The sequence below is a fragment of the Branchiostoma belcheri genome, unplaced genomic scaffold (assembly GCF_001625305.1).
Source record: "Branchiostoma belcheri isolate BF01 breed outbred unplaced genomic scaffold, Haploidv18h27 scaffold104, whole genome shotgun sequence".
Classification (NCBI taxonomy): domain Eukaryota; kingdom Metazoa; phylum Chordata; class Leptocardii; order Amphioxiformes; family Branchiostomatidae; genus Branchiostoma; species Branchiostoma belcheri.
In genome coordinates this window covers 275,170-291,692 of record NW_017802425.1, presented here as the reverse complement: position 1 = coordinate 291,692, position 16,523 = coordinate 275,170, and the positions used below count along the sequence as shown (strand labels likewise).

The 16,523-nt window shown below is 37.7% G+C and overlaps 1 protein-coding gene across 2 annotated transcripts in view; it reads left to right on the top strand.

Annotated features, from left to right (window-relative positions):
- The first annotated feature begins 187 nt into the window (after window positions 1–187).
- The window catches only part of LOC109476320 (neurocalcin homolog), a 27,273-nt gene continuing 10,937 nt past the window's right edge, over window positions 188–16,523 (top strand). Inside the window, exons 1-2 of one of the 2 annotated variants that reach the window (XM_019777242.1) lie at window positions 218–397; window positions 10,786–10,877. The gene's annotated coding sequence lies outside the window, so the exon portion shown is untranslated. Of the gene's footprint in view, window positions 398–10,785; window positions 10,878–16,523 lie in introns of both variants that reach the window. The other variant, XM_019777257.1, reaches the window with a different exon arrangement.

Here is a 16,523-nt window from a genome sequence, read left to right as displayed (position 1 = left end):
GTTTTCTTATACATATGACGAATTTGTCGAACTTTTTCTGCCATTGCACCTGTAAGTAAATCATAATTTATATCTCGTAAGATATCCCGTAACTTGAGTGTAGTAAGCCATCGTTAGGTGCAGCGTAGAATCTATGCATCGACTGTTTGCGGTGATATTTGTAGAGTCCCGCTGAGACTTCTTTTCTTTAGGTTATTATTATCGTGACTAGGTTGGATCAAATGTCTCCCCTCCATCACATTTACATGAACATATGCACATAAATCAATGAAATGTAACGTTACCCCCCTGCGTGAGTGTTGTAGTCCAAGTACCCGTGAAGAACCCTGGGAAGACGTCACCGCGCACAAACTTGTTGTCCTTCCACTGACGGAGGGGCAGGCTCTACACACCAACAGTGAGTATTTCTGTGTGTTTTCCACATTCTTACCCCCAGATCGATCAAATTCTAACTCGTCTGTAGCCCTATTCCCGACAGGATCCTTGATATCGCTATGATATACTGAAATGGATTTTATCAAGCTGATTTTTGGGCAATATTACACTCGGTTTCTGCAACAAGTTGCTTTTCGATCATGGCGGAAGTGTTTTAAGGACTGCGGTGTGGAGACACCTTCGCCTTCAGTTCCAACTCTCCTTCTAGACGTATCGAGGAATGGCTGAACAATATGGGATTACGTCGATTTAATATCTTAAACGGGATCTGATTTTTAGCATGCTAGCGCGTATGTTGTAATACCTTCAAGTTCAACCGATCGGTTTAGGATTTTTTCCTTGCAAATATTGGCGTTATTTGTGCACCATAAATTTCAGTGTGTATGCGTTCATATTTGTTTGAGGGGGCGGGGCCCCGCTGGCAGGCCATCAAATTCACACCCACGGCAAACTGGCTTGACTTCTCGTGATAAGTGGATTTTTGCTGGTTCAAAGGGTCAGGACTCGGAGTAACGTCAGCAGTGTGTTGGTGACGTTTGTTGTGGGCGTCATCACTGTGTGTAATTTCTCTCAGGGCCAGCTGTTTGGAAAGCCAACCTTTGTCGGAAACTAAAACCTGGCAGATACAGACATACTTCTGGTTGTATGCTGTCGAGGGAAGACACGTGTATATATTTATGTTACAAACTGAAGCCAGGTTAATTTACCAGGTCAGCTTCCCTTGTTGTATATTTTGTTATGTACGTCCAGTTTCATTTACTGATTGGTTTTGTCTCAATCTGTCAGACAATTTTGCTTATCCTTTGAAATATTCAACAACCAGGCAGAAAAATTATTTGCACATGGACGATAAAAGGGCCTCACATACATGAACATACACTCAACTTTTTATTTTACGGTGAAGGTAATATTATTCAGTATAAGAAAATGTGTGCTTAGAAAATGAAAGTTGTTATGTCTCACCTGTTTAAGCTGCAAAAGATTACATTATCCATTATTAGATAGACAGAAAAATACAGAAGATGTGTGCAATAATAGCGGTAAACTTCTGTGAAAGATGTTCTTTTTTAATTATGGTTGTTGGCAACTGAGGTATCAGATTTTGGGATTTGTATACATTGTATATGCATGCATGCATGTGTGTGCGTGTAGATACATACAAGTCATATATATCTTAGTCAACTGAACTAGTCAATAGAATTCTGATCTTTTCACTTGCACATCCCTGTCAAGTTGCCTGTGAATTCCATAACGGTACATATAAAATCACACCTTCAGCAAATGATTTTGTACTCCATAATTCAACAATAAGATTGACTTAATTCCATTTCATGATATCTGTAAAGTATACAGTGTAGCATAGCCCTCAAGGTATGTCAGCTCACTACTCACTACTCTACACATAAATAAAGGCTTAATATATGTTGACACCTTCAACAAATAAGAAACCAGATAGGCTGCTTCGAAAGACTCCTGCCTACAGTGAAAATGCTAGGGACAACAACCGAATCCGTTTTGACTTCCTGAGTGGGTATTAATATCAGCTTAAGTTTGCTAAATATCTATTTTCATACCTAGAGATTAGATCTTTTCAGTGTCATTGATAGATGTAGCTGTGCATGCAATGTCAATACTGACCGAAGGAGACCATGTAATGATGCATGCTACAAATGTGAATATGAGGCCAAATTGTGTTATAATTATAATTCTGTAAATATTTAGATATATGATGAAATATTAAGAGAATAGTTTTTCCTGCAATTCTTATTTTTGACCACACGTAGCTTGTCAAATAAAACATTTAAAGGTCACAAATCATTCTTTGCAAGAGAGTTCATAGGTAGTAACGTATATGACACCACAATTTTGTTGGATAGTGATACTATACCAAGTATGGTATTTTAACATCTCATCACAACTGCTGCTTGCTGTAATGTTCGTATACACATAACGTTACATGTAGGCTGCACAATGTCAATGGAAACGTGACATTGTCCCATTTCCTATTGTACAACTAAGCAACAACTGTTAGCATTCAAGCGGGCCCACATGGCAGATTAACTTACATTACAATGTACATTGTAGATGTTTACCATATCTCAAGTCTTTTTTATAAATTGCAGATAGATAAATTTTATAGAATATGGTACATAATACTTCTTGTCCCAGAATTCATCCCCATTCACAAATGTGTCAATTAAATTCTCCAACTCCTTCTATGTGAGTAAATTCCCACCTGGGACCACAAACTTTTGCAACTTTCTGCAGAATCCTTGCTCAGTCAGGGAACTCAAGGTCTAAGCACTTACTTGAGCGCAAAAAAATTGATGAATAAAACAGGAATTTAGTGCCAAAAACACTTTAAAAACAACAAAATGAGCTGCTAATGTTGCCACTATTACTCTCAGCTCTCTATTAAACGTACCGGTACGTTTATTTTTTTTCGCCTCGAAATCCGCCCGGTACGTTCTTATTTTAGACGGTACGTTTATTATTTTTTTCAGAATCAAACCAAGTTCTGGACAAATTTTCGGTCCTGAACATAAAAGTTTGAACATAGATTTTCAAAATTGGGGATTTTATTCCAAAATTTCCCCGATAATTTAAAAAATTGGGGATTTTATCCCCGATAAATGTGCTCGTCATTCCAATTTTCTTCGGCCAGGCGGCGTGGATCGAGTGCTAATCGGGCCACTATTCATTCCATTGCCGGCACAATCTTGTGAATTGACGATGAATTGTCGATCTCGCCATGACGCCGCAGAGAAAACTTTGTTATTGGTAGAAAATCTGACACCCTGCTGGCGTTTCACAACAAAATTTTAATGTAAACAACTCCGAATGTCTTTGTTTACATCGTGAAAGCTCACCGATACTCCCGCCGGCCGGCCGCGCCCGACCACATGGTTGAGGCATGACGCTAGTTTTCGGCAGCTCGGCGGAAAAATAATCCATCCCCAGAAGAAATGTTACGCATGAAAATAAAAACTACAACTTGCTTTCCTCGTTATATGAGTTTTTGAGGCCGTAAAATGTTTAAAACGGTTGAAATTCGCTCGAAAAACGGCTCGAAAACCACGGCGAGACTGCCAAAAATTATGGCCGACGGTGTTTCACAATAACAGTGGTCAAAGGTCAAGACTGCATCCAAATGTACAAGATACATGTACAAAGTACATATTAAATATCACTTTAAACGCATGAAAAAATTTTTTCGGCTACAACTGAAATAAAAATTCACTAATATTTTTATAAGGTTAATTTTCAAACATTACTGAGAAATTTTCCGAATTTATTTTTTTTTTGTGTTAAAATGTAATATTGTTGTTTCTATGAATGTGCGGTTGGATGCTGTGATTGTGAAGTCCCTTACATTGGGAGAATCAGATGAGATATTAGAGAATATCACGCTTTGTACCGCGACCCGAATGTCTCTCAAAAATTGTTTTTGAGTGAAGTTTATAGACATGATTTATTTGTTTAGCTTTGTCAATATGTGATTTGTTTGGGAAATAGGATTTGGCTTAGTTTTTAATATATATTAATAATTAAAAACTAAACCAAATCATATTTGGGAAATAGGATTTGGTTTAGTTTTTGATATATTAATGTCAGTAAAACTTGCTCCAAGTTCCAGGTAGTAAATACATGTACATTTTGTATCATGTATTTTTCACTTGTTGAACTTGTGGAAGCACCGTTGGCCCCCGGTTAGGGGTCATCCGGGTAACCTATGCCCAATTTTTTCAAAATTAAGGATGCTAATAGAATTTTTTTTTAACATAAAGAGGGTAATTAAGTACAGATCTTGAACCTTTCTCCTGCCTTATACATCTGCAGTTGTACAGAAAATGTAGAACTGAAGTTGCAGGAAATGACCTCCATTTGTGTTTGGAAACGACAAAATGCAATAGCTTCGTACCCTCCTCCACCCTGCTATGAATTTCTGGGGAGATCCCCAAATTGGGATACATACACCGTGGGAATACATTTTAGTAGCATAAACAATTTGGCTTACATGTCAATTTTAAAATTTTCCGGGGGGTACTTTTATTCCAGGGGGTACTTTTATTACATTTTGAAGATTTGTCCGGGGGGTACTTTTATTCCAGGGGGTACTTTTATTCGAGAGGTGAGAGTAGATATAGCTGCAAGGGATTATGGGTTGATGTAATTCAGGTGATTGCAAGGTGCTATTTGACCCCTGACCTCCCTAAACTTAGTGGGTTTTTAGTTCTCGGACCAAAGTTTTCTTCTGTGTTCGTAACTATTTGACATCCTCACCCCGACGGGCTGTCATTTCTGTAACAAGCCCGGGTCAGAATTTTTCATTCTTCAATCTGGTTACCAGGGGTGCCATGCCGCTTATCAATATACTTAATTGATATTTTCTGCACCCTGCAATTTATCTAGGGGTAAATAACTTAATAAGGCCCATCAAAAAACATTTTTAAGTAAGGGGTCCTTTTTTTCGTCAGATTTCACACATGGCTGCATGGAAGAAATGAATTTTCCAGGGTAATGGCTTACTAGAGCCAGATTCTGTTTCTTCCTTTTAAGCGCCTTTACAACCAGGAGTGTGTTGCCACATCATAACTTGTTATCAAACAGCATTGATATGCAAATTCCTTTGTTATATTCCTTTGTTATTTCCTTGATTTGTTTTTGTATTATAATGCCTTTATTACTATGAGTTGTGGCTCTTGGTTTGACAAGTTTGTTTTATTACCACCTTACTTAGTTGCGGCATTATATAGTACTTTTACTTTTGTTTGTACTAAGTTGACTTTAATTTGTACTTATAAGTTGACTTATCATTTTGATATATCTGTTATTTTCTTGTACATTTTATTTATATATGCCTGCAGGGCACATTGAAAAACGCCTTAGTGGCGATATGTACACCCTGGGTAAACAAATAAAAACAAACAAACAAGCTACTCAAAGAAGCTCAGTACCTAATGTTACCAAAAAATGGGGAAAATAAAATTGATGCGATAAGTTTACCACTATCATTGATGACCAAAACACACCCACAAGGCACATAGAACACACCATGCTGGTGACCAGGCAAAAAGACAACATTACCATCCGCCCAGACTAATACCAGGAAGTCTTGCACTGAACCACCAACATTACACCACCATTGTTACGCCACCTATAGATCAAGGATACAATTAACAGGCTTCTCAGAAAATACATTTAGATCTGTACACAGGTATTATGATATCAGGGATATCGCGACCAAAACATATGAAACAAAGTCACGTTTCCACCAATTTACTGCGCACTTACTTAGACTGCTCAGATTTAAACTCTGACCTAGAACCTTTAGCGCTACGGACATGTATATGCAGCACTGTGATGTTTTCATCTGGGGTATACAAGGTCCTCAATCCTGAATATACATGTATATGACTTGTACATGTACATGTATATCTGGGTCCCATACAGAGCAGGTACCTGCATCCAAGATACATTGTATATCCGGGCCCCACAGCTACTAGTAATTAATATATAAGGGTTACCTACATTTCATTTATATAACCAGATTTTTATTGGTGTTGTCTTGTAGACAACAATTTATCCAGTGATATACCAGTAAACTACATATGCAGCAGGAGGAAGGTGAGAGTAGGTTCAGGTGATATAAATGACTGACATTGAAACTATAAAAGATAGTGCAAGACATTATCTAATGATTCTTAAGATAAAGTTAAAGTAAATTTATCTTTCATGTTGTTAATTCTTTTTCTTGCGTCTATCTGTATCACAGTGTACATTTGTTGGGACTGACTTAATGGAAAAAGTAATAGATAAATGGCCTAAAGTTATTTGCATAAAAAAATTATACTGTATTTATATTTCTGTCAATCTCTTTAAGAAAATTGTCTGACGTGCTTTTATTAAGTTAGATTTCCTGTATAATTTTGACTGATAGCTTTAGCAAACACCTGGACTGTATAATTAACCAACTTGTGATTACATCTAATTTATGCAGTATTACTTGGCCTGCACATGAGGTGGGCATGCATTTCTAGCCAGCTGAGATTTTCAATTTCCGGAGTGTGACATTTTAATTAAGACAGCTTAAGTGATTTTGGTCAAGAATTAGCTTTTATAGTCATACATATGTAAAAGAGGAATGTGGCTAGAAACTGTGCATGGAATACATTTTTCATACAATATGCATGTTCAGCCACACACTGATGCAGTCCAAATTATATAGATATATGTAGAGTTCAGGGGTCTCATACATGCATGAAACATTTAATGTATTAAAGAGCTTTGTTACCTCCATGAAAAATGGAGGTATTGTTTTTGGCGTGTCTGTCTGTCTGTATGTATGTATGTGTGTGTGTCTGTCTGTCTGTCTGTCTGTCTGTGTTTCCGCAACTTTGTGGTCAGGATAACTTCAGAACGCCTTTATGGATTATGATGATATTTGATATGTTGGTTAGTCTTAGGAAGACAAACGTCAAGGTCAAATATGGGCCTCCTGGTGGATGACCTTGGTACTGCAGCAGAACTTCCGGTTTTTGTATCTTTTGTCCTGAACATGCTATGGTCTTGATGTTTTGGTGACAGATTGCTTTTCCTGTCAGGAATAAGTGGTGTGAGTTTGGTCCCCCTAGCAGCTTGTTTTGGAACTGCAGGGCACTTTCTGGCGAAATGTTTAAAAGCCAATAAGTCCAGATAGGAACAACATATTTTCATAATTTTTGGTGTGTAGGTAGCTAAGAGAGAGATGTACATGATTAAATGCAAATTATGCAAATGAGGACTTTATTTGCATAATTAATGAGGAAATTCTATGATTACAGTGTTTTACATTATACTACTTTCATACATGTAATGTATGTAACCTATGGCAGGCAGAACATCAACAGATACTAATTATGCAAATTATGACCTAATTTGCATAATTTATGCAAAAATTCTATGATTTCTTAATGGTGAATAATGGGAATGTCATACTTTGGACATCTGTAAGTTAATCAAAAGTTAACATACATCACGATGCATATATCATGTAAATGCGGAGGTAATTTGCATAATTAAAGAGGAAATTTACATTTACATATCAAGCCCATATTTCATGGAGGTATGAGATCTCGGAATTCTTGTTTTGTAAGTTTTATTCTAGGTTATGATATTTGAGTAGAAAAGGTCATCAACTGATATTTATTTGAAATTGAGGACCTTACATGTACGTATGTATTTTCATCATCATTGAAAAACCTTTTTGTTACATGTACATTGTACATCATCCATATGAAGGTTACCGTACTAGAGTACATACTTACCTAGGGTAACATCATTTGGCAAAGGTATGAGATCCCATAGCTCTACAGTTAAGTAAAGGTGAATGTCAGTTGACATAAAATATGCAAATTAGGCTTTATTTGCATAATAGAATGCATAACAATATTTGTTAAGATAAGACTTTGAAAGTTATTTTATCAATTTCTACTGTGGTATTTGGGTAGAAAGATCATCAACTGTTATTGCCTCCGGGGGAGGAGACATCCTTCCGCGGATGGGCTTTGTGAGAGATTTTCATGTTTGCAGCTGTTTCTCGCATTTGAGTGGATGGATTCTTTTGGGACTCGGTATATGTTTTGCTATTGGGCTGTAGATGATTCACGTTCTTTTGTTTTTATTGTATATGTGTTTTCGAGCCTGAAAATGATGCCTTTTGGTGGCCCCAGAACACCCCTTTGAGCGTAAAAGTGGTCGCGACCGTTGACCTTTGGCGTGTCAGGTATGGGTCGGTCTTGTCCACGAAGCTGACCTATTGTACAGAGGGGTGTGTGGTCTCGATAAATTCTTTGTTTAAAACCCTAGTCCTGCGGGGCCCTGCGGCGCGCAACAATTGTTGTTGTGCAAAATGCATCTTCTGTATGCGAGGCGCAACAGTTGTTGTTTGGAGGGTATTCTTAGTACGCGTTCACAGGACAGGTGATCGGCAACTTCCGGGTGGGCCAATGGGTCAGGGGTCAACGTCTTCTTGCGCAATCTTTGTTTTGGATGTTTTCAGCGTATATTACGACTTCTTAACTTACAAATACCGCGGTATACTGTCTCAGACGTTCTCGACATGCATTTTTACTGTGGGTACATGTTATGGGCTGCAGATGAAAATGTTGACTTGTGTTAACACAACCAGGAACGCTAAATCTAACACATAAAATTCAACACCATCAACTATACATAACAAACAACATATAAAAATATACAATAAAAAGCCCGGAGGTATAAAATCTCAGATTTTACTTGTTATTTATGTAGATTATTGCATTATTTGCAGAATCAATGAGAAACCTGTATATTTAGTTTCAGGGTTGGCTTAAAAAAGCATAATCCTTATTTAGGTTAACATCAGTTGGCTAGGGTATAATGTTGTGGAACTCTTGTTATTCTATATTTTGTACATCAATCAGTCTTGCTTCTGGGTGCACTGACCCAGGATAGTTTCCATCATGGATCAACTATATCCATTTGGTTGACCTTTCCACAATGACTAAGTGCTATATATATATATGTGTGTAAATGTAATTGTGATACTGTGTACATTAAGCAAGATGTCAGCCAGGTGATTTATATTCTTGGTCATTTGGAATCAGTTTAAAACCAGAACCACTAATGGCTATCAATTTATATGCATCTACGAGCTGATCATACAAATGTTAGTCTGGGTCACTGACCTGCTTGTTGCTGGGTTTCCCTGGAGTACTGTAATTACTGATTTTTTAACGATACTGATATGTTCACGGTTTTCACGGTCACTTCTGTACCGTGAACTCATCAAACCGCTAACACTCCTTCGCCCCGAACAGCAATAAATTATTCCCGTCTTACACTTTTCATGTAACGATGTTCCGTATATTTGATAACAAATGAGCTACTGTTGAGTATCAAAATTATTATAATGCTATAACTAATATTAGAAATCATACAATCATGTATTATGAGACACCGAATAGCGTGTCAAGCCGAGTCAACTGCGTACAAAAATCTTAGCGTAACGTTACACGGCCCGGCCCGGTGCGTGAGGTCGCTTATCCCATCCCGATAAAATGCGGGCACATCCACAAATTATTTGATCAAAACCAGAATTGCTGGGATCTAGAATGTTACTCGGTTCTCCTTAGCGGGAGTTCTTTATTGTTTTGATTGGTAAAACGCAGGGTAAATACGCTAAAAATTTAGCGTGGGTACAAGACAACCCACGCCGAGGCCCGTACTTCCGGGAAAAGTGCTCACCAAAATCACGTTGAAAACGCCAAAAATCCGCATAGAAATATATATTTCCCCGAAATATTCTTGGAACTATGCATTTCTTTACTAGAATATCGATGTGTGGTTGTGAAAAAGAGCATTTTAGCGCTTATATTTAGACAAAGAAAAGTTGTTTACAAGCGCCTCGGCTGGCTCAAATTCTACCGCCGGCGTCCCTGCTGCTTGACGCAACAACCAATCAGAGACGCGAAATACGGGCACGTGACGCGGGATTTGCATGGGGGAGGGTGCGCGGCACACGAAATAATTTTGCGACGTCAAATTATTCATGATCAGCACCGTGTTTCAAGAGATAAATACCGGGAAACAAACTTTTCTTGTTTTTGAACATGTATTTTACAAGTTCGTCTTTGAATAGCCGAGTGAAAATCAAACAGTTCGATGTCTGGTCCTTCGCGTCTAATACGATACAAATCCGTGAGATTCTCGGCGCGAGCCATCGGTTTGGTGTGAATTTTTAACTGCAAATAACGAAATATTGACCCCAAACCACCGTAGCGTTTTGCTAAAAAATTACATAGCCGGCGATCTTGCGTGAAAAATATTTGGACTTTATTATGTGCGGTCCGATGAAATATGGGGGATTCCTGGGGACTGCAGCGCTTCACGCCTCCACCCACTTTCTTTTGAGTTTCCCCTGCCGCCACCGTGAACATATCAGTACGTGAACACCTCGATTTTTTCCTCACCGTGAAATTTTGCCACCGTGAACTCGAATTACAGTATCTAATGTTCATACATTACACTTACAGTAAGGCTGGCAATGTTAATCTTACCAGTGCTCTATGAGTTGGCATTCTCCTAGCAACGTTCTAAATGCTTGCTATTTACATTGTACTTTGTAGGACCAAATGCTGTGAAATAAATCTCACCATTCTTAATTGGTAGATGTTTGAGCAGGAATAGTTGTAGAGATTGATATATGTAGTAGCAGGCATCCTTCCATCTCGAGAGATGATGGTAGCTGCTTCCATGATGTTGTGGCTGTGTGCAGCATCTGGTGTTTGAGTATTGACCTGTGATTTCTTTTGTTAAATTGATATTCAGGTTAGCTGTAGCATCAGATTCAGAGGGCAGGCCGTAGGTGAAGGTCATTTTTGAAGGTCAGCCTGGATACAACTGAAGCAACATCCACGAAGGTAGGTACATCTACTGGTCAGTATCCTCTAAAGAATAAATTACGATATAAACACACTGGCTCATGATCAACGGTACACTGTTCCAGTATTTTGAGTGATGTTGTACTGTTCTGTATGCTGCATTTATTTAGTGGTGGTTTAACTATGCTAAAAGATTGAAGATACTTTAGGTTAACCAGGAAAAGGGTTGTTTTATATCAGCTTCACTTTCTGCTGGGCATGTGCATTCAGTAAATTAAAATAAGCTGCACGTACATGATTGTATCTGATGATTGTGACTGCTATCTTTTTTATCACCAGATCTACAGCTAATGGCAGATTAGTGGTGATATAATAATCATAATTGATAACCTTTTATGAAACTGATGGGATGATCTGACATTTTGCCACTAAGGTTACAGCACTGAATCCCAATCATTTAAAATTGAATACAGAAATCTAAACAGGAGTTGGAAGTAGTGAATCCTGTAAATAGATTTTCTTGACATATGCTGAAAATAACAACACAGCTTCTTAATATGATCTACATTATTTTCATATTTTAGAGGCATCCAATGCAGTTTCAATAGCCTCCCAAAAAACGTACAGAGAAAAAGCATGTACGGCGGGTTGTGACCGTAGCTTAACAAAGGACCACCAATAAATAGCTAGAACTAGCTCACCACACAAAACAAACAACCTTTTTCTGTCAGCTATATCATATTTTGCCTTGAAGATATCAGAATGAGTATGTTACTATTGTAAGCAAAGGGTTGATTCAACTTACCACATAAAAAAGTGATCAGAAAATTGAAAATCCAATTTTACTGCCCTGAAATTGCTTGGGTGCCAAAAGAATACCCAAGGAGTTCCATCTAAGGCAAGAAGTCTTGATTAGAAGATGAGTATCATTATAGTATTTCATGTTCGGGGAGTTTTTTTATGGTGCGTATGCTAAAGGGAAACAGCAGGGAATGTCGACTAAGTGCCATATAATATTTGCAGCACTCTTACCTGAGGTCTATCACTATCTCTCATGGAGCTTTACTTCTTTATAAGATGTCTGTCCTGTAAAAAGTGTAATACTACAAACATATGGTGGAAGGAAACTTTTTTCAAATGACTAATGTACAACATTAGAAGCCTAACCGTGGAGTTATGTGGCTTCAGAACTTCAGCCAAGAATCGCAGCTGCATGCACAAAGTCCCTAGATATCTTGGGTTCCTTTGCATTTCAAATAGGTGAAATGACCTTTCTGGTACGGTTTCTTCCATGAATACAGAAGCATCTTGCAGGCAGCCTGGAACTCAAATTTGTCGATCTTATCACTGCATTTCCTAAAGGGTCACAGCTCTGCTGTCCGGCAAGCACCTCTTATCTGCCACTGTAAGACTTAGTGATGGTTCTTTGATTGATGAATATAAATAAGTCCATAATTAGGCGGGAGCTAGCCCCACAGTGAAAAAAAAGCTGTGAAGTGCCTAGGTGTGGCAGAAAATGTGAAGTGATGTAAAATGATCGAATGTCAACAGTATGAATGGAAATTCTATTGTAAGTAAGATTGCATGTTGAAGACAATTGTTCAATTGGAAGCCAAGTAGACTGTTAGCAAGAACTGCCATGTGGCTTATTGCAATCTTTATGATGTTGACAATAAATGAAGGATCCAACTGAGATAACAGATAATAAATATTATAAACAATAACAGCAAACCTTTCAGCACTTTGGAAAGGAAGATCCGGTAAGTTACCCAGGGCAGGAAATGCCACCTGCATGTTAGTGCAGGTAAAATTGGAACTGAGCGGGTATTTCTGAATTGTCTACCTGCACTGCTCCATGTATTGGATTATATATAATGCAGGCATATGTGATTTTTTATTTGCTGTGTTGACTGTTACCACCTATGAAGTTTGAAAGAATTGGTCTCATTTTTTTGTATGATCCATACTTCATAAAGGGGGCAGGTAAAATTTTATTGATAATGGCCTGTTGCAAGAGAGAAATATTGCTCCTTTATGCTGATGGGTAGTAACATATTGCTCATACATATATGCCATTAAGAAATTCATGGCAACCTGTCTGCCTTTGAGACCTGTGTACTGCTGTGAGGGAAGCATGACATTTTTGTTATATGCCTTCTCATATATTCTGAGCATACTGACTTGTTAAAACTGAAAAAAAAAGTGTTGTTGGAAATATAGAATCATATGCATGTAAAATGTAAGTTATGCCTACTGTGTTTCTGATAGCTCGTGCATGTAACAAATTATGATAGCCCATGATAAAAGTACATTACTTATATTCTCGTGCAGCTGATGACATTTATAACAAATTATATGTTACATTATAATATATGTACAGTTAAGATTTAAAACAATGCCATCAGGAACATCAGATTTCTTTAAAACAAAGTTTGTTTTATGAACTTAGAAGAAAAAACCCAGGTACAGTAAATGGAAATGTCGCCTGTACCAGAAGTATAGAAAAACAGTATGAGGGAGACATTATGCCTACATGTACTTCACATACCGTATCAGATCAGTCCGCTCAATGTGACTCTCTATGAGAACCAAATGCCAAAATACCACATTAATACCAGAAAAGTAGCAGTTGTCAGTTTCAACCCATTACACACACATTTCACAATGCAAGTTTTTATTCTGTAATTATGTTGATTTACAGCCTACATGAGCAGGGAATTTGGGCAGCCACTTTTGTAAAAATGTATATATGTGTGTGTGTGTGTGTGTGTGTGTGTGTGTGTGTGTGTGTGTGTGTGTGTGTATGTATGTATGTATGTATATATATATATATATATATAATTTACCTGCACCTGACGTAACCAAAAGAAAAGTCTTCAAGCTGATTAACTTGCCAGCAAAAGCAATAGTTTTTTGAAATTAATCCATTGTGGGGAAGATAGGGCAGTGAAACTAGCATATCTCATAGTCACAGGTACGCTTGAAATTATTTAGCAAGAACTAAATTATTCAGCAAGAACACAGTCACATACACACACACGGACACACACACACACACTAACACATACATGCATGGTTCTTTGAGGGTTTTTTGTGTTCCATGCCACATGCAGATTTTATGAAATTTAAACTTTTCTCACCTAATATCAATTTTTATGAATATTTATTGTGATTCTCATTTTTTTAAGTCATGCAAGGTTAATTACAATGTTTCTCTGGGATGTGGATGTTAAACGTCTTTCATGCACTTATGCAGGGAATAATCATTGTCAGCAAGTGCAAGCAGAAATAACAACATCAGAATGTACATTGTGCAATCAATATGTTCTAAGGAAACTGACCCCCTGCTGCTGGTCATACTATGTGGTTACTGGCGAGGAATGCGAAACCTTTCCTCTGACCAGACAATCAACGAGAGAAAAAAATGTTGCTTTTTGAAATGTCTTTTTGGAATATTTATGCACCATGTTGTTTACACTGCAGAGACTTTAGAGACTTCATTCAGAAAATCCATTAGTGTTTACATGCCCTTGGGCACACCGCTAGTCTGGTGTATACGGTTGATGTCTGTAATACTATGCTGTTTATATTACATATTGAACAAGAGTCCCACAGGTTTTTTTGTACATTCACCAAATGATATCAACCTTACAACTGATGTGCATTATGTTGTAGGTTTCTTAATATTGGTTCTTTATATCACCTTTAAATGATCTTTTATAAATGAATAGCACACATTGTCCAAAATTAATGCTACTCCACTCTTGACCAAATCTGTTGTTACATTTTGTCATGTTGTCTTTTAACAAGAACATGTCATTCGGAGACACTGCTTTCTTTGACAGCAAAGCGTAGCGTACTGCAGAATGCATGGTTCCAGATTATGTCAGGGTGGAGATTTATAAAAGAAAATGCCCTTTGCCCAATACATTATATGGTTTCCATGGTAACAATCAGTGAGATTCTGAGAAGCACGACCTTGCTGGCAAGACTGGCAGACTCAGGTACAATTTGTTCTTAGGTCAAATGCTTCATAACTTAAAATGTTTTTTATGTTATGTAATGACTACATAAATCAATTAGATATGTTGAACTCACACCTGGATCAGTGCTTTATATGCAAAGCTAAACCACCACAACTTGCTGGCTAGCTGAAACGTCTTACTAGCTGAAACGTCTGACGTTTTCAAAATCATATCCAGTTGCTTGAGTAACTGTTTTTTGGCATATCGTATTACCTGGATGTCTAACCTTCATCGACATTACATGTAATGTACTGTGAGTGTGAGTAACACTCAATTGAAAGGTATACAAGCTTACAAATGCAGGAAAGACACCAGGAAATACATGTAGTATATAATATGTTTACTATATTTCAAAACCCAAACTTTCCTTATTACTCCTGAGTTGTATGTGTTTTTGCACATATTCAGGTTATTAGTATGCCATGGTAGGCATAGCCTTAACAGTGTTGACGGAATTTTGTCTTAATATTCACCTCACATATTTATACCAGAGCCTGATTAACCTATAGCTACATGACATTGGGACTTCTGATTTGACAACCTCTGCTGGCCATATGAAAATGTCAGTTACGTAGTTACTCCGGGTGAACATCACCATGCATAGATTATGTAAAATTGTGGGAGTCATTTGCATGATATTTATTATTATCATATAGCCGGACGGCGTGGACCAATCAGAGGCCCGGATACCCGTGCTGTTATTTCCCGATAACAGCACACGTGGTGTTATGGCGGAATAACAGCACATGTCGTGTTATGGCTGATACCATTATGTTATAGGGTATAGGGGCATGCGACTCTTTCTGTAAACCTTTGTAGCATTTTTCTGTCCAATAAACTTTTTTGTTTAGCTTCATTTAAACTACAATTTGCATTAAATGAAATTATCCATATTTGTTTTAAAGCGTATAATATATTCGAATGTATTTTTATGTATGTATATATATTAAAGCTGTTGTATTTCAAACAGGAATTGTGTTGATTGACAGTTTGGATAGGCTATATGATAATAATTTTAATGCACTGCCTTTTCCTCGTTGTATATGGTGTCATAACTGCATGGGCAGCTGCCATAACCACCTCATAAACCACCTCGTTCGCTTCGCTCACACGGTGGTTTATTCGGTGGTTATGGCAGCTGCTCATGCAGTTATGACACCATATACAACTCGGGGCAGTGCATTAACCCTTTATTAATTAATAAGTGAATGATGAAAAGTGCAAATGGAACACAGTGCCAAAGGATATGACCTTCACCCACAATATACATTTGTATAATACCTTAAGGCCACACCAAGTAAATTTTATGGATGACGTCCGCGCGCGCATTGATTTTGGCCTGTTCCTAGAAAAAAAAACAAGACATTCCGCTTCCTGTAACTATGACCAAAGAGTCACGACAGTGCCGCAAATCGTCAGATTGACGTGAAACCTGTTACAGGACAGGACGACAACTGCTGTTCCACCTGTTTTGATGATGAATAAAAGACTTCTTGCTTGTTATACTGTGTCACCTCATTCAATTTGTGTCCTAACATTTGTCGTCTCCTAGTAGTATATTTCTAATGTAGGCATCTTGTTTTTAGGGCCCTTTCTTGTTTTTTTTTGTCCCTCTCGCATTATATTTAGGGTCTTCCAAAGGACGTCATCCATAAAATTT